General features: G+C 38.1%; 1 protein-coding gene across 7 annotated transcripts in view; it reads right to left on the bottom strand.

Annotated features, from left to right (window-relative positions):
• Positions 1 to 26,047, bottom strand: part of MACC1 (MET transcriptional regulator MACC1) — a 501,067-nt gene that overhangs the window by 314,236 nt on the left and 160,784 nt on the right. Inside the window, exon 1 of one of the 7 annotated variants that reach the window (XM_044064708.1) lies at positions 3,077 to 3,520. The exons of 4 other annotated variants lie outside the window; for them this stretch is intronic. The gene's annotated coding sequence lies outside the window, so the exon portion shown is untranslated. Of the gene's footprint in view, positions 1 to 3,076; positions 3,521 to 26,047 lie in introns of those variants that run through there. 2 more of the 7 variants (XM_044064713.1, XM_044064712.1) reach the window with 2 other exon arrangements.

Here is a 26,047-nt window from a genome sequence, read left to right as displayed (position 1 = left end):
CCTTGTGGTATGCTGCTTGTTACGGGCCTACTACTAGATGTGGCTTCCCCTATTTTGACTGAGTGGGTTTCATCAGTGAGCCAGTTAGCTACCCATCTGGTAACATATGGGTTGATCCCTAGCTGGGGCAGTTTATCTATTATGCCCGAGTTGGGTATAGTGTCAAAGGCTTTGGCTAGGTTAAGGTAGGTGGTGTGCATTGTCTTCCTCTCATCCATGGCTTTGGTGACTGTTTTGAAGAAGGTGACCAAGTTTAACAGGCATGATCTCTCGCTGACAAAACCAAACCGTGTTGGATCAGGCATTTGGAAGTTGCCACTGTCCTTATTTATAAGGTCCATGATAATGCGTTCCATGCCCTTGCAGATCAGGCTAGTTAGGCTGATGGGCCTATAACTGCCTGGGTCAGTGGCCACTTTATCTCTGTGTAGAGGGATGTCAGTGTCTGTCATCTATTCTACAGGGATGAAGCCAGTGCACAGGCTTTGATTGAATAGGGTGCCTAGTGGTGCTGAGAGCTCTTGCCTGAGTTCATGTAGGACACAGCCAGGGATGTTATTGAGTCCCATGGAGGCTGTATTTTTTGCCTTTGAGAGGGCATTAATGACCTGCTCCCTTGTGATGAGGGGAGGGGCAAGTGCTGGGGGTGTCCTGGTTTACCAATGGGGGGGCAGGGGGGTGAAGTTTTCACTGAATTTGTCTGCCAGCAGGTTGGCTATATCTACAGCATTTGTGTATGTGGTATTCTTGACCATCAATTCAGAGCAGATTTGGGAGTTACCTTTGAGATTGTGGATGTGTGCGAAGAAGGCCAGTTACCTTATCTGATTGTTCAGACAAAGAAGAGATTGCTTCTGACTTGGCACCTGCTCCTGGACAGCAATTTTTTTCCTTTTATTATAGAGTCTGCTTATTGCTGCTGCCCACCAGATATGTAATATTTAACTGTAGAACAGTTGCATAGATAGAATAGACACTTGGGCATTTTTCCACTGAACAAGACTGCCATCAAAGAACTTCCTACCAAAAAAAGGCAGTCAACACTGTCACAGTTATCCAGGATGCAATGAAATGATATCACAATCTTTAGAAAGTCTTTATTACAAAAGGACAATAATGTAACATACACTCTATAGTCCACACCTATCTAGCATCTGTGACAACATATAAAATATGCTGATAACTTATAAAAATCTGAGAAAGTAATAATTACTCAGCTATCACAGCCAACATTGCCTCTCAGAAAACAAATAAACATATAGCAACTAATGCCTATGTGGAACGATTTGCCCCTCCATACCCCCTTTAATTGCGTATACTACCTCCACTTAACCATGACTGCAGAGTAAAATGAAGTAATCAAAAACAAAATGTACGCCTGACACGCCACGCACTATTACATTACAGCAACAGCCAACAAATTAAGTCAATTTAAATGCTGTAATTGAGCAAATAATACATGAGTGTAGCATTGCACAATGACTATCATACCTGACAAAACAAGTTCCCAATGATACAGTTAACAAACATGTTTTTGGTCAGCCACTTTAAGAGGTACATTAGCCAGATTGCTAGCTGCTAGCTAACTAGATGACACACACACACACACACACACACACACACACACACACACACACACACACACACACACACACACACACACACAGTGACAGTCTGTTAATTACACAACTAAGTCTACCACAGGTATTTGGACTGCCACAGTCTTTCAAACACACTCCTAATTGAGTGCAGGATATACTAATTTGTGTAATTGCAACTGTTGTATCCTTTATGGAGCTACTCTTGTGGTCACAGTTGTGCAACTATGGAGTTAGTTTATATAAAATAGGGGGTGTAGAAGCAGAGTCCCCACATTGGGTGTTTTCAGGGTTACATTCCCCATGTAAAACATGTTTTGATGAAGTCTGAGTTACTTTAACAATCACAAAAAGAACATTGTATGTGCTCTGTTTGCAATTGTGTTTCCCCCATTACTGCTTCTTGTTGATATAAACTGTGTATTTGAAATGCCAGCACTGATGTAAAAGCACATGACTGCTGATAGCATACTCATATTCATACACACACACACACACACACACACACACACACACACACACACACACACACACACGTGTGTGTTTATAAATAGACAGATATAAATTCACACTCACAAGTGTATGTGTGTGTGTATATATATATATATATATATATATATATATATATATATATATATATATATATATATATATAAATTTACAAGACTAGCACTTAATTCTCAGATATGAGACATGCATACACACACACGAAACATAACTGACAATATAACCACACAGATAAACAAATATCCTGTGAGTAAGGAAAACTACATAAGCAACAAATAAAGATGACTTCCCCCAGTATTTTCTGTATGCGATTAAAAAAGCTTGAAAGCAGATAAAAAAAAAAATTCAAGGCATTTTAGAAATGTATGACGTGTAAGCTCAGTAAAGAACACACTGTTACTAGCCTTTCTGGAATGCACCAGTTAGCACATATTTAAATGGCACTTTGGACTCATTATATTCTTCAGTTATGTATAAAGTTTATCTGTAAACAAAATTATCACATCTCATCATGCAGAAACTACTACATTTCTTAATCAGGTCTTGAAATGCAGTAAAATAGATCAGCTTTAGCAACTGCTTAAACATTTTAACAATAGAAGAAAGAATGCCACTTTTTCTAGTGCATACTTATGAGTTGTAACGCCCTTATTATAACATATTTTCTGATCAAAATTGTTATTAAAAGTAGCCAAAGGGGTAGAGATATATTTAGCTTTGTTTCATGCATTTATAGAATTTTCCTGGAATTAATAGGAAACATCATATTATACATATCCAAATGCACAGTTAAAGAGTACATGCACCCTTCGTAGTAAAAATTATCCTGCAGTGGGATTTAAATGCAGCTAAAAGCAGAATCACTTTTTATTTGTTACCCGATTTAGAATACTGAAAACTAAGCATAGTGTTAACACCATATTCTCTAAAAGCAAAGCTAGCTCTCTAGACCAGAACACGTAAGAACTTACCAGCACTTTAGTACTATGATGTTTTAACAATCTACACTGCTTTCATTAAATCATTCCTTACATAAATAAAAGCCAAGCAATGTTCCATCAGCCTGTTATCTAGTCTGGTGCAGAATACAGTACTCTGTATGCTTCAGTATCACCCTAGACTCCTATGCCATTATTACTAATGAAGAGAATGGCTTTTGCAGTCACATGTTAATCTCCGTCCTTTACTGCAGTGCATTCCTCAGTAATCTCACACCTGATTTATTGGAAGTCATTTATGTGCAGCAAAACCACAAACTCCGAATAGGTGCAATGTGATTAAACCAAAGGCTGCTCCGTTTTAAAGGTCGGATCACTGTTACCATTACTACCATTGTTAGTAAAAAGAATGTCTTTCTTTTTTCAAATTGTTGTGGTTTCTGACTGCCCACTACTTATCCAGGTACTCTATGTGTCAGGGAAGACACCACTCCTCTTGTATCTGTTGCTCCCTTACATGCAGTGGGCTTGGCATGGGAATACGGCACATTCAAAAAGTGAGTCACCAGAGAAGCACTGCCCCTCCCCCATTATAAGTTTGATACATCCTGTTAAATCTTTAGTCTTGAATGGAGACTGAACAAAGATTTAATTTACTGCCCCTAGGGACTTACTTACCAGTTTGTATGAGGGGGTCCTCAGACAACGTTTCTTTAATTAATCGGATTCTTTCAGTGTCAACTTATCACAGCCTTCTTTAATGTATATGAGTAGACAATCAGTACAAATAGAAACAAAATGCACTTAATATGATTGCCTACTAATTAGGCTTAGCTACTTAATAGTTAGAGAATGAAACCACTGTTAAGTTTTTGGTTTAAAAAAATCATTATCTTTTTCATTTGCAAATTGATTTTAAACAGATTTGTATGGAAGCCCTTATAAAAACTTCAGAGGAAAATTTACTTTTGAAAGGATGCATTTAATTGCATATACTGAAAGCATAACTGACAACATAACCACCATAACAGACATGTGTAGCTACCGTGTGACAGATTCTAATATGAGATTGCATACCTCTCACCTGTACAGATTTTCAAAAAATGTCCAGATTTTTTTATCATATTTTTGGCCCATTCCTCATAAAATTTGTAGTTTTCTGGCAAATTACTGGGACGATCTGAGGACTGAAGTCACTAAATAATCACATACATTTGAGTTTCAAACTTTAAATCGTTCAGAAAATGTATGTTAAAACAAACCCTGTAACTCTAACACATTTCTAAGTTTATAAGTCAATATTTAAAATATGTCCCTATTTTTGGGCCTTTGTCCCCCATTTTATCGGGCTTTGTCCAGATTTCTTCTACTAAGAGTTTGAGAGATATGATGAGATGGTATCATTTGCTAAATGCTTTTCAAAAGGGTGTTGCATTTAGCATAATGTATGTTCCAGTCTTTGTTGTTTAGAAGACTTGTAAATGTTGAAAAGACAAAATAAATAAATATGTGTGGCATTCATAAAAAACATTGGGAAATTATTCCCACTCTTTATCCTGATGGGAAGGGGGTGGGATTGATACCACAGGATGCTCTCCCACACTTACCTATAGGTGCTACAAATAATATAAGAGGAGTAGCCAGATAGCCTCTGGTTCCATGCAAAGCCTTAGGATCAGCTGGACAAGACAGGTGGGGCATGCAGAGTCTTAGGACCAGTCGGACAGGACCTATGGGACTGCTTCCCAGGCGTCAGACTATGATGGTACGAATAGCAAAATAAAATCTATTCTTTTAATGAAATGCTTTAAACTTTCTTCAGCTTTCTACATCCTCCTTAAGCACTCACAACGACACCTATATCCCTAGGAAAGGGGTTAAAAGTATGATACACCCAGATTTACAAGTTGTACAATGTAATGCATCTTTTGTTATCATAACGCCTGCTTGTGGAGACAGAGTTTTTAGCATTCTCTAATTTCTGCTGCTTACATTAGAGCTCACACTCACATGCACACGTATATACACACACACACACACACAAACACACACACACACACACACACACACACACACACACACACACACACACACACACACACACACACACACACACACACACACACACACACACACACACACACACACACACACACACTTATAAATAAATCCTGGGCTGTGTTTTACATGGAGTAAAACAGGAATTAGCATCAGCATTGGGTACACTTTTCAATCACAGCCTAAGTACTGGCTTTGTCCCAGCAGAAGGAAAACAGCTACCATCATCCCTTTGCACAAAGGGGGTGCATCCACAGACCCCGGCAAGTATAGACCCATTAATCTGACCAGCCTATCTGCATGGCCATGGAACGAATCCTCATGGACCTTATTAACAAAGATACAGGAAATTTCCAAATACTCAACCCCACCTAATTTGGCTTTGTCAAGGGGAGCTCATGCCTGTTAAACTTGGTGGACTTCTTCAAGACAGTCACCAAAGCCCTATATAAGGACAACTCTGTGCATACAGCCTACCTAGATTTAGCCAAGGCCTTTGACACAATCCTCCACTCAGGCATCATTAATAAACTCACCCAACTGGGTATCAACCCATATATTGTCAGGTGGGTTGCAAACTAGCTCACTGATAGAACTCATACAGTCAAAATAGGGGACTCCGCCTCCTATAGCAGACCCGTAACAAGTGGAGTTCCACAGGGATTAGTTCTGGGATCCCTACTGTTTGGAATCTACTTCTCCGAAGTACAGGCTAAAACTAAAAGACTGTGGCTGACAAAGTTTGATGATGACTGCAAACTGGGAACGATCACTGAAACCCTTAGCAATGTCAACATCCTGCAAGAAGGTCTGAGAAAGACTAATGACTGGTGCCAAAATCATAGTCTTAAACTTAATGCAAAAAAATGCATTATCATCTCCTTCAGCAAGGGTGATGTTCCTGCAACCTTCCACATCAATAGTAATCCCATAATCACACAGTTAGTTGTGAAAGATCTGGGCACACAGGTTGAGAGCCACCTTAACGTTAATCACCGTGTCTCCATAGCAGTAAGAAATGCATATTATATTGATCATCTCATAAGTAGGGGCTTTGCCTCCAGAAAAAAAGAGGTTATAACCACCCTGTACCCTTCCCTCATTAGGCCAATAATAGAGTACAACACTCCCTTTGGTATGTTCCTTTCCAAACACCTGCAGCAATTGGAGAGACCACAAAGGTTACTCATAAAGAAAATTCACGATCTTTAAGATCTGCTTTATGCAGACAGACTGAAATCATTGTAACTTTACTCTGTGCCATATGACTAAACTGCTCAGAGGTGACATGTGCCTTGCAAATAGAACAATCTCTGACACAGCTTTAATGGAAATGCTGCACATTCTCAAGTCAAATGACACACGGGTCACTTACTCAAAGGACCTTAACCTGTTATATGTTATCAGTAAAACTTGCCTGAGAGACAGATTTGTCTCACAGAGGTTGCCCCACTTTTGGAACAAGCTTCCTATTCATGTGACACAAAGCCCCTCATTGACCCTTTTTAAGTGTAATTTGGACAATTGCATGGATAAAAGGAAATTCACCCTGGAGATCCCACCTGTGATCTCTTAGACAGGGCAATAGATGCTGATTTTAGCGTCTGCTTGAACCAGACACTCTTGGGAACATGGGTTGAACCTGGCTAGACTTGTAACGGCCCTGGTACCATTAGCCTAATAACCTCCTATGATCCAATGATCCTATATGGCAAGTGGTTTGTCCTTATTTGTGAAGAAATAAGTTTTTTTTCTTAATTAGTTTCTTGATTCATTGCAGCACATCAGCACAATGATCAATGTTGCCTCCTTCCATTATGATTCTCCAGTTTGTTCCCCAGCTGAGGTGTACCTTCCGTATTGAGACTGCACATCTCTGTTTTTGATGGAGTTCCAGTTTCCTCCTGATGATGCACCATGCAGTAAAGCAGCATCTAGTGACAAAGATTAGATTTTACACACCATTGTTCACTACTTGCAAAGAATTGCTCAGTCTTAGTACCAGTAACAGCACTATTGCGGTGGTGGTGCTGCGGTAGCATTGTCGCCTCACAGTAAGACGCTGTCCGGTTCGATTCTCAGCTAGAGCATCTTCTGCGTGGAGACATGTGTGAATGGGCATACCTTCGTTGAAGGTTGTGCGTCAGGGCTGGTAATTCAGCACGTAAAAATCAACTATCAATCATTAGCGGGCCGGAGTTCCGCTGTGGCGACCCCTAACCGGGAAAAGCTGAATGACACAACAACAAGTACCAGCAATAGCACTGGACACTGCTTTGGAATTGGAAGACTGGATTTGCATGTGTAATGCCTGGCCATTTTCTTGTATAGGTCATGGTCGTGCCTCTCAACCTACATTAGAGACAGAATTTGGGACAAAGCCTCTGAAAATCAGACCTCTGATTAAAATCAGAGACATATAATTAGTATATGTCAAATCCAGAGCCGTTGGGCATGCAACACTTAAAGAAATCCCAATCTCTCCGAGCCACACACTCCAGAAACTTTCTCACCGCAATAAACAGAACATGCTGGAGGGATGGATTCCTGTCCCAGAGACTTCCCATATTCTGGAACAAACTACCCATTCATGTCAAGCAAAGCTCCTCATTGGCCCTCTTTAAGAAAAACCTTGATGACTGGATGGGAAATAGAAAATTCACCCCGGGGATCACTTCTGCGGCACTCCTTGACAGGGGCAGAAGAAAATAATTTTCTTGGTTGGCAAAAGCCAGGGAACCTTTTTGGCTAGGCTTATATAGACCCCAGGGGCAATAGCCTAGTACCTACCTATGAACCTATGAGCCTATATTATTCATATTCATGGTTGGGGGTGGCCGCGGTGGTGCAGTGGTTAACGTTGCTGCCTCACAGCAAGAGGTTCTCTGGTTCGATCCTCAGCTGGGGTGTCTTCTGTGCGGAGTCTACATGTCCTCCCTGTGGTCGTGTGGGTTTCCTCCAGGTGCTCCGGTTTCCTCCCACTTCCCAAAGACATGCTGTAGGTGGATTGGGCAGTCTAAATTGGCCCTAGGTATGAGTGCATGCATGTGTGTGCCTTCTGTGGAAGGTTGGGTGCCAGGCTGGCAACTCGACACTGTAAAACTCCACTGCCAGTCATAAGTGGACAGATGATCCACTGTGGCAACACCTAACTGGGAAAAGCAGAAAATAAGAAGAAGAATACATATTCATGGTTGACTTAGTCCAGAGCCATAGCTGGCTAATGTAGTACCCACTGCTATTCCCCAGTCTGGCACCCCCTCAACTCTTGGTAGCGAACCAAAAAAAGTCTTATGCTTGAAACTGTACCAACTATAGCAAACTGCATGCTACAGCTATAACAAGCTGCTTGGTACATTAACAGTACCATGCACAAAGCTCTTCAACACTTCAGCCCTCACATCAATTATAGTATCATCATTTATTTTTGAGTGCCAATAAAGTAATAAACCCCACTGGCAACTGCAAATCACATCACTTAATAATTTAATTAGGATGCAGCCACCCCCTTCACCCAGCCCTAGCTATGTCACTGAGATAGTTCGTAACAGAGGCAAGCATGAAACTGTTTTAGTTCTATTTTATTACATCATCTGACATGTAAATTTAAGGATTTACAAACATAATCCCAACAAACAGCAGTAAAACTATACTATGTCAAACTAATAATGTCAAACTTTTGTTTAACCTAACATCAATATGTTGAATCCAGAATGTCACTGGCAGTCTATATTTCAGTAATTCTGAGTTTTATTTCTGGAACAGCATAGCAAGCTTGTAGATTTAACATAAAGTACAGAGCCTGATCATAGCCAAATGGCCCTAGGCAGTGTAAAGGACCTGGCCACCCCCCCCCCCCACACACACACACACACACACACACATACTATCCAAGTGTCCCATTACCTGGCTGCCCCTACCCAATTACCATAAACACTGTTCAAACCTGTCAGTGTCCATATTATTTTCTTCTTTATTTTTAATTAGACATTTTTGATTCAACTTATTTCATATTTTGTAGCATAAATAGTAAAGGCCATTTGCTGAACAAAGCAATCTTGCATTGAAAACAGACTTAGCATAATCAACTGTAAACTTATCTTCCCTTGAAGCTAACATTCATTAAAAATGCATTGAAACTCACACTCATTGAAAATGCACCTGGCCAGTGGCAGACTAAGTGCACTTTGGGCCGCAGGCTGTTTTGAACCCATCAGCCCCCTGCGCATTTTAGCACATTACATAAATGCATGTGTGTTTTGATTCACCTTCCTGATTGTTTTAAATTATATTTCAACATAGCAACATTTGTTAAAGAGTGAGTTTTCAATTTGCAAGTTTGAACATTTTTCACCAAGCAATGAAATAAAATGTGTGACGCAATAATGACAAAAAATACCATTTAATACAGTAATATTTGTTAGAGTGAGTTTTAAATTTGCAGGTTCGAACATTTTCCAAGTAAGAAATGAAACAATATGAATGACCCAATAACAGCAAAAGTACCAATTCAGAACATTTTAAACATATAAGGCTACTCAAACTGCTGTCATTATAATCTACCAGTGTTCATACTCAACAATTGTGGCAATTTTATTAACTGTGTACACATTACATTTCTAATTGTGATAAAATGTCCACAGTAAAATACTGCTTCACACAAATTCATACTAGTCCTGCTCTAACTGCTGAAGTAAATCTTTTTAGCTAAATGCAGTACTCCTTTGCAGTGTGATCATATAGAGAAGACTATATCACACTAAGATGCAACAGTGACTATATAATGGATGCTAAATATCAGATGGTTCTGATCATCACTCCAAATAATGCAAACAATATGTCCTTACAAATGTCACACTTTCCAGTTGCTGAATACTACAAAAATATTATAAAATGCAATATGTTTTGACCACTAAAATGTGGACATGCTTAGACTATGTTACTCAATCTAGGCCTATTAATGAATTAATTCCATTCTTTATTGTGATAAACAAAGGAAAACAATTAAGGAGAATATAAATGCTGCATCAGCTTTTATTCCACTACCCACAAGTCATATAAAAATCAGAAATTTTAGTGCATACAACAAACTGTTTTTCTGGGGGTGTACATGCTTGCAGGATACCTATATCTCACTTTTGTCATCCTTATGCGTTCTATGTCATAAACGTACAGTGATTCCCTCTGACATCACTCAGTACAGGTCTGACCTGAATGGCTAATAATACTATATTGTGATAGCATACACCTCCAAGGTCAGCAGTGCCAGATTGTGGACAATGGGGCTCTATACAGACTAATGAATCAGGACCCCACCAGCCCTATGAATATCCCATTACTTGAGATACTGTTCAAACCTGTTATGTATATACTAATTTATTTTTCCATTTTACAATTATCATAGATATTTGCATTTCATTTACAAATGATTTCAACATTTAAGGACAACACTGAAGGATGTATACTGCTTTTTGCAATGATGTAACCAAATTCTGGTAAATCTCTGGGGTGTGGTGTACAATAAAGCTTGCAGACAGTCGAATTCTCTTCCTTTAATGTCACAACCAAAGCACAAAAACAAAGCTCTGCATTAACATCCTGAATTACGTTTTCGTTTGTAAAACTTCATCAGATGCGGGATGATAAAGGCTGACCTGAAGCAGATTTCAAATGCACCAAAGCTTTAGAAACAATCCTTGACTATCCATTAGACCCAAGTTGACTGCCAAAAGCAGAAAAAGCCATGTTTACCACAGCAACATAGGATTTAGCTTTAGAAAGAAAAGTAGAGGCAACAGAAGCTACGGCACTAGTAGAAGTAGTTGGCTTCTACTAGTACTGTAGCTTCTGTTGCCTCCACTTTTCTTTCTAAAGCTAAATCCTAAGTTGCTGTGGTAAAAATGGCTTTTTCTGCTTCTGACAGTCAACTTGGGTCTAATGGATAGGCGAAGATTGTTTCTAAACCTTTGGTGCATTTGAAATCTGCTTCAGGTCAGCCTTTTATCATCCCACATCCGATGAAGTTTTATAAACGAAAACATAATTCAGGACGTTAATGCAGAGCTTTGTTTTTGTGCTTTGGTTGTGACATTAAAGGAAGAGAATTCAACTGTCTGCAAGCTTTATTGTACGTCTTTCCAGGTCTATTGTTTGTTTTACAAGTAATCTTTGTGGACCTAGTGCAGTTTTCTTTGGAAATCTCTGGGTGTAATACATCAAAGCTGGCTATCATCAACCTTGATGTTCAAGGATCCAGCCCACATTTGTCATTTGCAAGCTAGAGAAAACAGTAATTATCCCTTCATCATCTGGAATATTGAACACCAAAATATAGTTAAGGGGAAAGGAAGAGACACTGTACCACCATTGAGGTCAAAGGAAAAGCAGTCCAAATGCCACAAACCTGTCAGTGAAAAACTGAGCAGCAGACTAACTTTCTGAGCCAGACAAAGCACTTCTGGTGATCAAGCATGCTCCATCACCCAAAAGAGTGCAGCTAGTCATTCGACTAATGAAAAGACCTTGCTAGACAGAAACTCTGCCTTTTTTCAGGAGATCTGTGCTTGACAGTTGGCATAATGTTCATCAGGCTCAAGCTTGTCACTCCATATTCCTGCTTGTTGCTAAATATACTTTAACAATGCCTGGCTCTTCAAATGAGATGGAGATAACAGTTAAACAAAGGTTTTTATCTCTTAGTACAGATAGGGCAGGCATGACATGGGACTGGTATGCTTAGGTACTAGTATGTCTCAAGTGTGGCTGTGTGTGTCTTGTTTAGTAGTACTGATAGGTAAAGTATGTTTAGTGCCCTAATGTGTAGGGTTGGGGTTAGCAGAAAGGACTGGGGTAGTGCTAGGATTAAGGTTAGCACATAAAAGTAAGGTGGTGGGGAAACAACCACAGAACAGTGTCTAGAAATTAAAACAGGATCAGAATCTGTAAAATAATTCTGCCTGATGCAATCTTTCTTTTGGGTAGCAGCATGAAATGTATTACAGATTTTTACATAATAAAGGTAAAAAATGCTTCTGGCCACTATCTCTGATGTATCGCTAAGCATGTAACATCTTTCAAATCTGTAAAAGACCTGTGTTATGACATTTGTTCTGTAACTAGGACTGCAACAGGCAACTAAAGCTCTGTGTAATACAAAGAATCATGATCTTCCCTCAATGATCATAACTGACATGTAGTGCACGGAGCATAATGATTACACTCCAATGTCCCAAAAAAGACAAGTCAATTAAGCACTACAATAGTGCGAGACACAATCATAATAAATGTTAAGCACTCCTGTTTAACTTGACAAGGTCTAACATGACAAGGTTGGGTTTCATGTTAGGTAGTCAAATCTGCCAGTATTTGCCAGCAAAGAAGAGTGATAATTTGTTTGTCCATTCAGTTTGTGTTGGTAACAGATCTCTGACTTCCTCTTATAAACTTACAAACAGGATTTTTGCTTGCCTGCATTTTCTGAAGGATATGAAGCCTGAAACTAAATGGCGACAGACATTTGAGTGACTTCAGTCTTCAAGGATTTGTCAGAAAAACACAAATTTTATGAGGAACAATCCAAACATATCTGGCAGAAATCTGGACATTCTACAAACATATGAGCAGTTGAGAATAATGGAAGGTGAGTGTAAACATAATAAGAGACTGAGTTACAATGTCTTTCTGACTGTGCTCCCTAAGTGGTTTCTGGCTTTGAAATCCAACAAAACACTTAGTGCCTTTTTTCTGTAACCAGTAATATATGGAGCATATAAAGCTCCATGCACTACAAAGAATTATGACTGGGTCTCTGATTATAACCCTAAATTATGTGTTTTTGACATGGATGCCGAGATTCACCTCGAGTGAATTTCTTAGCATCCATGTCTAAAACACATAATAAAACAACTAATTAAACAAAAAATATGGGCGAAGGCAAATGCAGACACAAGCAAGGAGTTTTAATGGTCAGTTTGGATGAGGAGTTCTTAGATGAGTGAAGAGTCATTAAGAACATGTTCCTCCACAGAGGGTACCCTGAATCCCTCTTAGACACGCTCATCCAAGAGGTGACAGACAAAAGACATAATAAAGTGTATGTACCACTTTTGAGCATCAAACCCATGGCATTTCCTACAGGCCCATGTATTAATTTAGAGGGGAATGACAGCTTAAATGTCAATATGGATGTGACTGAAAGTATAGGACAGTTGGACACTAATACGTCTGTGAATTTCATAACTACATTTAGTACATATAGTAAACATTGTTTATTTATTTTGAGAAAAAACTGGGACTTATTCAAGATGTACCCAGATATCCACCAGAAAATAGGCAAATGCCCTAGAGTGATCTATAGGAAAGGAAAAAACCTTAAATCACTACTAGAAAAGCAGGACAAGGTAGTGGTAAGGAATCCGGGCATGCACTAATGCCTGAATTGTAATTACTGTAAATTTGTGGATGAAACTAATAGTTTTCATGTAAACGGAATAACGTATAAATTGAAGGGTAAATATAATTGTAACTCAATGTTTGCCACATACCTAACAAGATGTACATCTTGCTTAGGGTTCTATATAGGTAAAACAGAGAAGACTGCGGGACAGGATGTATGAACATCTATATGCCATAAAAAAGAGTAAACCTGAAAATGCCCTTGCTAAACATATATCCTGCTACATGAATCACAGCTTCAAGTTTATGGTTATAGATCAAGTTAAAGTCGACTCTAGGGGAGGCCCAAGACACCTTAAACTTGATGAACTTGAGTTAACTTGGCAAGTGAGACTGAATACTTACAGTTTCTCTGGGCTGAACGACTCCTGTTCGATTAGTAGTGTGTTAAAACTTAACAGTTTAAAGAAGTGAACAAACATGAGTAAATTGAAGTAACATCAGTTATAAATTAATTTTAATTTCTACATTTACCTATAACTTTTTGTACTTTTTATTATCCTACTAAGTAGGTATTAATTAATTTTCCTTTGAGTAGTTCATGTCCGATGTCTCACTACAATCATGTCATTTTACATTTTCATATTTTTGTTTAATAATTTTATTTTATGTTTTAATAATTTTAAAACGAAAAACTTTAAATTTTTGTTATTTACTAATTACATTTTTGGGTTTTGTATTTTTTGTATTGTCATGACACGTATATGTCCTGTTTCTTTAACTTTTACGTGCTCATTAGTGTCAATTAAGTGGTTTTATATATATATTGGCCTTACATTTATTGAGTGTGTTTCTGATGAAGTCAGCTGTTGAAGCTGACGAAAAGCACTTCAAATAAACTCCTTGCTTGTGTCTGCATTTGCCTTCGCCCGTATTTTTGTTTTAAAACCCATAATAACCAGGTTATGCTCTGTGACCCACTCATAATCCTCTATGTTATGTGCTTTTGACACAGATGTCAATATGTACTTGTTCATCTTTGCTTCACTCTGCTCTCAATGTGAACTTCTTTACATCCATGTCTCAGACACACAGTAAGTTGATTGGCAACCTAATCATTATCCAAAACATAGTGTGTGTATATATGTGTTTGTATAAGAGTACTTGCAAAAAGTATTATATATATGCAGACTGTAGAACTGCATACTACATGATGACTGTATGTTACTAGCCATTCCTGTAATAAGTTCTATATTTCTAAAATGGAATTAAATGCACATACGAATGCTTTTTTGAATGTTTGAGAGATATTAAAAAGGCACCTTAACCACTGTACATACTAGGCATTCTAATTAATTTATTCATACAACTAGAATTTTATTTAATATCCTTTATGTTGTTGCAACACCCCTTAGATGTAGGTAACAATGCCAGCAATCATTAACTTGCTGGGAGCAAGCGGCACTTTGAGCTAGACACATTAACCTAGGTTTGAATGATTTAATTTCCCTGAAGCCATTTTTGACAAGATGCGGTATTTCTAAACTAGGACTGTTGTATGTTAGAGATGGTTTTAATCCATTTTTTTCACTTTATGCCTGTTTTCTGTGTTACTGTATTTATGCATGGAAGAGGCTTGGCTAAAAAACCTGTGGACTAGTGCCCTTCCATATAGTACATTACTTAGGTATGGTGGAATGATACAGTGAACAATAAGGTTTTAAGGTGCCATGCTGTCTCACATTTTATCAGGAATTTATTCGTCAGTGCCATGCTTTATTTGTAATCAGTACTACTTCACTGTCACAGGCAACCATTTTGAAGAAGATGTACAGTCTCTATAGGACAAGGTGACCAATCTAGACCCTGAAAGTTAACCAGTTATTTACTCACCGGAGACCTTTTAAAATCCATAGCTGCAAATGTCAAGATCACTGCTACTAAATAAGTTTTCTCTGTTATCTTACAGCTCCCTAAATTAAAGACTCAGATTATTATTGATAGTTGTGTGCACCAGTATAAAGGACTCTCGGCATTTCCAGTATTCCATAGCAAGGAGCCTTTAGTTTATCCTACAATAAAATGTTTACAAATATCATTTCTCAACATTAAAACATTGACAACAGCCAAGCCAAAAGTAGAATTCAAACAATTGCTATGAAACTTTCAGGATCTTGATGAAAACTAAAAATTATATTACAAACAATAAACAATCTCTGGGATTCATTACCAGTTGTGTAGGCTTTGTGTGAAGCCTACACAATTGCAGCATGCTCACGAGATGTGCAGTAGCACTCAGTGAATATGCATGATGCTCACCACATTTACACAATTCCAAGCACTGGTTTGTGTGGCCAGTAACAGTGTTAGCAGCCATGAAACAGTGCCGGAAGCACAAGCACACACTGTAAACAAAAATACTTGGCCGTAGGAAATGTATTATGTGAGCACATGCAAACAATGTAGATGCAAGGGGCGCAAAATTGGGATAACTTACACAGAATATAATGTAAACAGTGCATGGATAACTACAAGGGGAGGGTAAATGGAAAAAAATGTATTCAGATAATGCATTAAAATGTGAGGATGTCAGAAAGAAACCTTTTTCAATTGGAAGATGTCCATATTGATGATATCAATAAATAATCCTCTTTGCAACTGTTTATCCATGTACATAGCTTAAAAATGGACATGCCAACAATGGATATGAGAGGGGAGTAAATTTGATAATAATGTTGATGACATGTTGGGTTGAGATAATTGTTAACAAGGACAGTGGATATATTATGGGCCATTCACATACAGTATAGTTATTCTATATGACATGCATATGTGGGGAATGGAGGGCTGACAAACAACTGTATTGCTATACACTCCATTCCATCCTCTATGAACCATACAGCAGATGTGTTATGCAAAGCCAAAAGGGACATGTTTTAACATTTGTCATCAAACAACCACAGATGGGGGGTATATTACATTTACACATGTCTTATAGAAAAGCTGGTGTTTTACATACATGTGCATCAGAAATTGTAATATAATAGCAATCAGGTGACAAATGACAACACAGATCTGATGAGAGTGTAGTACTTCAAGGTCTCTGTAAATGGAGCGCATCTAATACAACACTATTCTGAGCATGCTCAAAAGACATTACACAAACATTGCCATAGCAGCATGTAAACAACATAAACACATATATTACCTGAATTAATAATAAATAAATACAAACTGAAAATAATATCCTCATGCAGTGTTTGTGTAATAAAACTAAAATGGACAAACACTCAGCAATAGACTTTAAAAATGAAATGAAAAAAAGAAAACAATTTAAATCCACTGTGTCGTTCCTTCAAACCAAGACTTTATTACACACAGAGGTAGCACTTTCATCTTGTTACATTCAAACTTCTTCAGAGTTTGAAGTATGCAAAAATCTGTGTCTAGACCTCAGCATTATCTCTTCATACCACAAAGGAACTCCTACTTCACACAATTTAAATAACACAACTGAAGAACAGTGACAACTTTCTGAAGTAGAAGTGGTGAACATAGAGAAAGAGACAGATGGAGAAAGGAATAGCAACAGTATTTTTGTAGAACATGTATGATTATCTGCATGGTGTGTTGCTCTTACTTACTTCCTCATTACTACAATGTCATGCTCTGTAAAATAAAGTACTTGCTAGAGGGATCAAGAAGGGGTAAGAGAATGCAACCGACATTAAGACCTAAGCAGGATAAAGGTGGTTTACCAAGTCTCATTGTCGGGGCTGCAATGATTTTCCAAATGGTGGTTTGCTGTACACACAGTTTCTTGACTTTGGAGAGTCACCACACCAGGGATGGGAGACAACAGAATAATATTTTATAGCTAATTGGACCAAATCAAGTTTGACAAGATGACACATAAGTAAAGTGGAGAGCTGTGCATGGGGAGTATTATTTTTAGGACAGGTACCCATTTTTTTTTTTTTTTGGACAGAGTGGAATGTTGAGAAAGGTGCTTAGGAATGTGAGGATCATGTACATAGGATATGTTAGTTAGCAGGCAAAGACATACAGGACATACAAGATATACAGGAATGGTGATGGACACAAAAGGTTGAGTGACAACATGACTGGGGATAGGTAGGGGACCTAGAAGACATATCCAACTTCAGCTTGAGAAAAGTGAGAATATAGTCCTCATCCTAATAACAGTCATCAATCTCTCCTGCGTCAGTTGCCTGGGTCATTACCAGATGTGGCATCAGTTTAGCAATACAATGCATGACCTTTTCAATCCTGCCAATTTGGCAACGGAGGCTGTTCTGCAGCATGTACTCCATCAGCCCTGGAAGCTCCTGATGGGTGACAAAATCTCCATCTCCAGCACTACTGCTCCCAAACCTTTGCATCAGCAGCCAAGGCAGATTTACCTGGTGCAGATGGAGCAGGTAGGGCAGACATTGTAGAGGAAATTATGTAGCCCAGATGTGCTGGGTGTCTATACTGTATGTGATAGTGTCTTGGGTCGAAGAAGTGTTTTGCAGCAACACAGTCAGAGGGAAAACATTATTGAAAATCACTGCTTTTATTTTAAATTTAAGGACACACTTTTTAACTGTTATAATGAAAGCCAGTTCCAAATCATGCTTGCCTAAGTCCAATTAGGTTTTACATTTTTAATTGTATTAGTTTTAGCCTTGTGTTTACATGAGACTGCTTATAAGAGACCATACCTCTCAACCTGGAAACATCAAAAATCTGGACAAGGCCCATGAAAAATAGGTACAAATCTGTACGCTGATTAACATAAAATTTGCATACACAATTGTGTAACCCCGCCCACTCCAATGGCATTGTGGGATACCAACTTTCAAACGCAAACTGAAAAACAAACAACCAAAATATGCCACCACAGAGTCCCCCTGCAGCCATTCTCTAACGTCCCATTACCTGGCTTAGGCTATTTTGCCCCATTCGCTATGTTACCCCATTTACCACAAACACTAATGTGCATACTGCTTTACTTCTACAATGATTTGGATTTTATTTTTACATTTTATAGCACACTGCACAAACACTAAGACATCTGCTAAACAAAGCAATACTGTCTCACAATGAAAATAGACTTGGCTGCATTAAAATGTTTCTGCCCTTGAAACCCACATTCATTGAATGAAACAAAATGCATAAGCAATGAAGACAACTGCCCAGTTCAGAACAATTCCATCATATGTCTACTTCCACACACACAAACTATGTATATATATATATATATATATATATATATATATATATATATATATATATATATATATATATACATATATATATATATATATATATATATATATATATATATATATACATACACATACATACATATATATATACATATATATATATATATATATATATATATATATATATATATATATATACACACACACACACACACACACACACACACACACACACACACACACACATATATATTTATATATATATATATATATATATATATATATATATATATATATATATATATAAATGGTATCACAAAAACTTTTATTCTAGCAATTTTCTAAGATTATAAGCTCAGTATTTGAAGTCTGAAATTCAAATGCCTGTCATTATTCAGTGAATTCAATCCTTCAGTGATTTACCACAAAAATACAAAAAAAAACAAAAAAATATGAGGCATGGACACTGCTTGCATAAATATACCTTCACACACTGACTGCTTGCATAAGTATACCTTCACAGTCTGCAACATCATCCTAGTCACACCAAAATGGTGACTGTTAATAAGTATGATAGCAAGATCAGAGGAGAAAATTCTGGAGGTTGGCGGGAGGGGGGGTTGATGGAGCAAGTGAATAGACAGGAGAAATAGATACAGGAAGCCTGTGAATTAAAGCAATTAGAGATATAGGTGGCCTAAGGTTGGAGTGGAATATCAAGGAGAACTTGGAAGTTGGGGAGAAGGATAGAGTATGGAGGATGGAGCAAGGAGTAGAGGGAAAGTAGTGCAGTTGGCAGAGGTCCGTGATGATCAGGACACTTGCTTAGTTGTTAATAATTGGTACAGAGTAACTTAGGGTGAACATACAGGTTGGAGAGGTTAACTGTTGCTGGGAAGGCTGTTTTGGCCAGGTGATATCAGATGTTAGGGTGCTTGAACAGAATGCTAGAACACTTGAATTACAGTTAGTTTTGCCAGGTTTTGAACCTAAAAGAAAAAAAAATGTGGAAAGGAGAAAGATAGAGTATGCAGGAGGAGCAGGTTATAGTTGCTGAAGAAAGGCAGAAAGGGATGAGTGGAGAAAAGGAGGTTGGAAGCAACAGGTATGTGGAGATTAGGTAGTGCTATGGGTTATAAAGGCTACAGCAACGGCAGCTAGTGAAGCAAGTGGAGATGAGGAAGGAGAGTTGCAGATTTAGAGGAGGAAGGCCCTGGAGGACTGTTAGTAAGATGAGAGGAAGGTATAAGGGCTAAAGAGCAGAAAATCCAGCTAGACCGAAGATGGGCACACAGTATTTAAAACAGTGCAAACAAGTACAAAAAAAATCAAACACTGATACCATTAAAAACATGGTTAAAACAACTTGTATATATTAGGAATTGTACAGTAGTGCTAGTGAGACAATGCAGTCCTAGAGAGCAGTAAACTAATCAAACACCAACAAGTTATCCCAACACGGCGGTTTCATAAGGTATAGTGGCAGAATGCTACAAGGTTACTAACCCCTCGGATGTTTCACAAGAAGTTTTGATGAAACTGTAAACTGGGGACAAAGAAGCTGGGAGAGAGCTAGGTGTAACCGCTGACTACCAGGGATGGTAACTATAAGTGTTAAGCATATGTTAGTAAATACAAGCTATAGACCTACACACACACACACACACAAACTTTAAATCTATCCTCAAATCCCTCAGCTATTTTGCTTCTCACCACCTCCTCTGAAGTGTTGACTGCTCTTTCAGAGAAGTATTTGTTCACCACTTTTTAAAATATGTCCCCTTTACCATATTAGGGTACCTTATCAGCCGCGTTCATTATTTTGACTTTGATTCCAGTACCTTACCTGCAAAAGCATTAAATCCATCATGGCTTACAAGGCAGTCGAGTCGTTATCCCAGTACAGACATCATGCTGGCTTACAAGGCAGGCAGGCAGGCACACACACACGCACACACATGCACACACATGCACACACACACACACACACACACACACACACACACACACACACACACACACACAGACACACACAGACACACGCACAGACACACACACACACACACACACACACACACACACACACACACACACACACACACACACACCCTGTTCCTTATCTGCCTGAATCCAAGCTCTTCGGCCCGCCAGCTTGCTGCCATTAATCCCGGCCGGCGAACTGCTCTTCTTCTGTTCGTCGGCCCATTAATCCTGGCCTGGCGTGGTGAACTGTTGCTGCCATTAATCCCGGCTCTAACTGCTCAGCTTCCTTGCCGCCATTAATCCCAGCTCTAACTGCTCGAATTCCCTTCTTCTGTTCGTCGGCCCGTTAATCCTGGCTCTAACTGCTCAGCTTCCTTGCCACCATTAATCCCAGCTTTAACTGCTCGAATTCCCGCCATTTCAGCCAGCCAGAAATGATGATGTGAGCTCCTTGAGCTCAATTCCGACTGCCTGGTAGCCTGGCGGAGCTGACATCATTGCGCACGTGATGACATCAGCTCTGACAGCGCGAAAATTTCAAAAATGCAAAGAAAAATCAGAAATGAAGGGGTGCCACTCGGGAATCGTGGCACCCCTTCATTTGGACCCCAAAACTCGGTAAAAAACGAATAATTCGGAACAGTTGGGAGGTCTGTAAGAGACCTTTTAAAATTGACCATAAATTGAGAACCATGTTTTTTTTTAATCAGTACATTCTAATTGGGAGACTTTTTGGCTCTAATTTGCATGTAAACTGTATTGTTTATTGTAGTCCCGCAATAACTGACTTTAGTCCTGCTTATGAGAAGTGCCCACTATCCTACTAACAGTCTTGCTAATATCGGAACTCTACAGATTCAGACATTCATAGGGCATGGCATAATTTAATTCAGGAAATGTTTAACGGGTGGCATGATGCCAGGGTAATCCTATGGGCTAGGCTTGTAAAAGCTTCAGGGCTATTAGCCTAGTATACACCTATGAACCACAGTGGTCTGTCTACCTTCCTGTGCTGTTGGTCAGTTTTTTTTCATTAGCAATGTTTTAAAAAAATGTAAAAGGAGAGATAAAGGGGGAAGACAAAAGAGCAAGAATTAGATCAATAGCATATCACATTACTTAACAATTTCAATAAATATAACAATATGAGAAATACATAACTACACTTTAGCCATATCCAGATATGAAGGGAAAGCATGAATGTGTCCTAAAATCAATCTACCATAATGGTATAATATGAGTAATAGAAGCATGTATTTCACTGAGCCATGTCAGCTATTTTCATTTTAAATATTCAATTTGTATTGCCATGCAGTAGTGCAGTTAAAATATCTTATAAATTAGCCTGTAAAAAAATGAAATGTCTGTTTGTGGGTATTGAAACCACATGCAATTAATCTAATGTACCTATTGCCTAATACAATAATCAAGAGTTATTCAAGCAGGCTTGTATGCTTGATATTAAAGTTACGGTATTCCTGCTTATAATAATATAAAGTGATGGACTGAGAAAACTTATGCCCCTTGAAGTCAGAACAAATGCATGCTTACCTTGTGGCTCTCTAAAGCAAGTTAGGCTCTCCTGATGTGCCCCACAGTTTTCTGCAATCTCTGCTGCAGCTGTACAGTAGAAAATGAGACATCCATCTCTCTCTCTCTCTATATACATATATATATATATATATATATATATATATATATATATATATATATATATATACACACACACACACACACACATGTATACATATATATATATATATATATATATATATATATATATATATATATATATATATATAAATCTAGATATACCCCCTTTTCTTTTTTTTATATCCTCGTTTTACTTTTTTACTTTCTCTTCTTAAGTAACTCCTTTTCTACATTACTACTCACCTAACTTCCTTTGTTTAACTATGACCTAACCTGACATGTCTCCATACTTGAAATTTCACTGTTTTATGATTTTATTCCTCAATAATATATTCTGTTACAAACTCTGTACTGTTAATTATTTAATACCATTGTTGATGAGTTTTATTTCCTTTTTAAGTTACTATTTTTATTAGTATATTGATATTTTTTTTCTGTGTTGTTTGAACTTGTACTATTGTATTTAGACCATGTCTTGGAGCTTATCTCCCCGGGCCTCTACTGAAAAAGGACATGTATCCAGCTAGACTAGCCCGGTCAACAAATGTAAAATAATAATAAATAATAAAAATATAAATATATATGAAAGCATAACGAGTAACTGAGTTGGATGTCTGCATAAATAATGCCATATCACAGACAGGTTATGACCTAGGATACTTACACAACTGAGGAGTGTTTTCCTAAATTCATCCTCCTATCAGCTAAGCTCCTTCTTGCACTTCTTCATGCCACTGTAGTGGTGCCAACATTGTTTCCCCAGTGTATGGGAAGCCAGTTGCATGAGAGATGGCCTTGGCAAAGCTATTCCAAGCCTCAGCCTTATAAGTAAACCCAATATATTCCCCCTGCAGTAGCCTCCAGCTGTAGTGTTTCATGATAAGTGCCACAAAATACTTCACTCCTCGATATTACTCCTTTGTGCTCTAAATGGCCCACCATCTCTTCCTTTGACCAGCCAAGTCTGCAGTAATCAAGCCAGAAATATGGGTCTGAATTGGTGTCCATTTCAGTTCTCATGTGTAACAGTTTGTGCTCAAAGACACATAGCCTTGCCAACTGCAATTTCTCAACTGGAAGCACATGAATGGCTTGCTAGACACATTGGCAATGAATACATCATGAAGTACAGAAAGTGTTACAAATGGCATTGAGATTTGGTCGTGTGCAATACATAAGATCTTGAGACATGCTCCAGTGCTAAACCCTGATATGCTCCATGATCTTGGTTATAATCATGGTTTGTTTGAAGAAAATGGTAAATATTGTCACATACTGGCATGTTTGGAGTTAGACAATGATAAGATTGAGTATTACCACCTGGGAACTGAATCCAAGAGAAAAGAAATGATAAAATGTTAAACTTTTCCGATGAACTGTCAGTGCCAATGGAGAACATGCTAATTACAGGTATAGTAATTTAAGACTGACTGTACACATACTTACGAGATGCCTGTATGTCTGACTTTGTCATAGAACTGCATTTTTATGTGAAACCTATTGATTGTGTTTGCAAATACATTTCAGAGCCATGCAGTTACAAGACCTGAGTAAGACACAATGTGTTAGGTTACATACATACTTCATAACCAAGAGGATCAAGGGACTCAAACAGATGCCCTATGCAGTTAGGCTAAAGAAACTCCAGCTCTACTCAGTTGCTTACCGCCTACTCAGAGGCGATCTGTGCCTGACGTATAAAGCCATGTTTAACCCAGAATTAATGGACATGCTCCACCTCAGGAAATCCAAATCCCTTAGAGCTACACGCTCCAGGGACGTAAACCTCGGCATAGAAATAAATAGGACATGCTGGAGGGACAGATTCATATCCCAGAGGCTCCCCTCACTCTGGAACAAAATCCCAATCCATGTTAGGCAGAGCCCCTCAATGATCCTCTTCAAGAGAAATCTTGATGAGTGGATGGGAGATCGTAGGTTTACCCCTAGGATCTCTTCTGTGTCCCTACTAGACAGAGGCACAGTAAACTAACCTTAAAAGGGCTTTCTTCTGTGACCTACTATACAGAGGCACAGTCAACTAATCTAAAAGGGTGGCAAAAGCCAAACACACTCTGGATAAGCTTATAAATGCCCTAGGGCAGATAGCCTAGTATCAACCTATGAACACACACTGTCTTAAAGACATAATTATGTTTGATATAACTCAATACTTACAACAAAAATATTGTGCACATCATAGCCATGTATGTGCATTCTACATTAAATATAATTGGTGGCTTGTTTTACATAATTTACACACATTATATTGGGCTTTTATAGAAGCAATTAACAGAGTTACAATAGTGATATGCATTTACTTTGACATTTCTTAACAAAATGTTGTGGCAAATGGTATTCTGACCCATTCTGTGATAACTGACTTCAGTCAATGCATCAGCTGTCTTTAGTCTTCAAGATAACTGCACTTACACCTTATGCCACAGGGAAAGTTACTTGAGAGGTTGAATTTATTCATTGTGAACTATCCAGAGTGCTAACAACTGTGCAACAGTGGCAGGCTTGTTTGCACTACAGAAGACAGCCTAAATTAAATGTTTCATTTTTTCATTAGTCAACCATGTCTGCATATTGCTTAGTGGAGCGTCATGCAAAATACATTATTAATAAATAAGGACAGAAAAAAATGCTGACAGTAAAAATAATTCAGTCATTGGGTATAATCTAGCAAGGACCAGAGCAAAAAGTGCATTCAAGTGACACATTCATCCTTCTCACATCTCTTTGTAACATAAGTTTTGTAATTCATGACATACATTATCAGACTAGCAGTTAAGGAGAAATAATTTGAAAGTTGACAGACAACAGCTGACATGCTGTTGGCAATACTGAGAGTAATTGATATTTACAGAAAAACACAGTGATCTAAAAATGTGTGTAAATAAGTACTCAATTAACTGGATTCAAGCAATGTATTGCCTCTCTTATTTCACTTAATTCACTGCACTTATAGCTTGTGTTATAGGGATAGTTATCTGAGGGCTGGAATTTATTCACTAAGTACTATCCAGAGTGCTGACATCAGTGCACTATCACCATGCTTGTTTGCACTACAGAAGGAGGCCTACATTATATTTCTTACTTTTTCCTTAGAGAGCGAACCCTGTTTGAGCACTGCCGAAAAGCAAAAAGAATTAGGAAAAAAATACAATGAAAAAAATCTTAAAAGAAAATGGACTCAATCAATGGGTTTATCCAGCAATGCACAGAACAAGAAGTGTATTCAAGTGGCACATTCATTCTTCTCACATCTCTTTGCAAGATCAGAAATGTAATGCATGATGTGATAATGTGAGGTATTGCCAGCTATGCCAGGAGTAGTAGGACAGTGGATGTGTAACATATTCCAGCACAGTTAGCTAGAATTTTGTAAAGAATTAGGTCATCTGTATATCAAACTGATTTGTACAGATGCTTGTGTTGAAAATGTATTTATAAAGCTGCTTGTGTTACAAATGTACCAATAGTATGCCTTGCTAGACAGAAAAAATATACATGTATTAATGTAACTGTTTAAATGTATATGTTTTAACAGAGGATACTGAAAGAGAAGAGGTTAATCTCAATCCACCTAACTTTGAAAATAGTTTGAAATTAAATTACCTGGCTTAGGCCATAAAGATTGTATCTTACAGTTCTCAATGCAGCCAGACACAAAAGG

Source organism: Protopterus annectens, chromosome 3.part0 (genome assembly GCF_019279795.1).
Source record: "Protopterus annectens isolate FY-2018-M chromosome 3.part0, PAN1.0, whole genome shotgun sequence".
NCBI lineage: Eukaryota > Metazoa > Chordata > Ceratodontiformes > Protopteridae > Protopterus > Protopterus annectens.
This window is presented reverse-complemented; position numbering and strand designations above follow the sequence as displayed.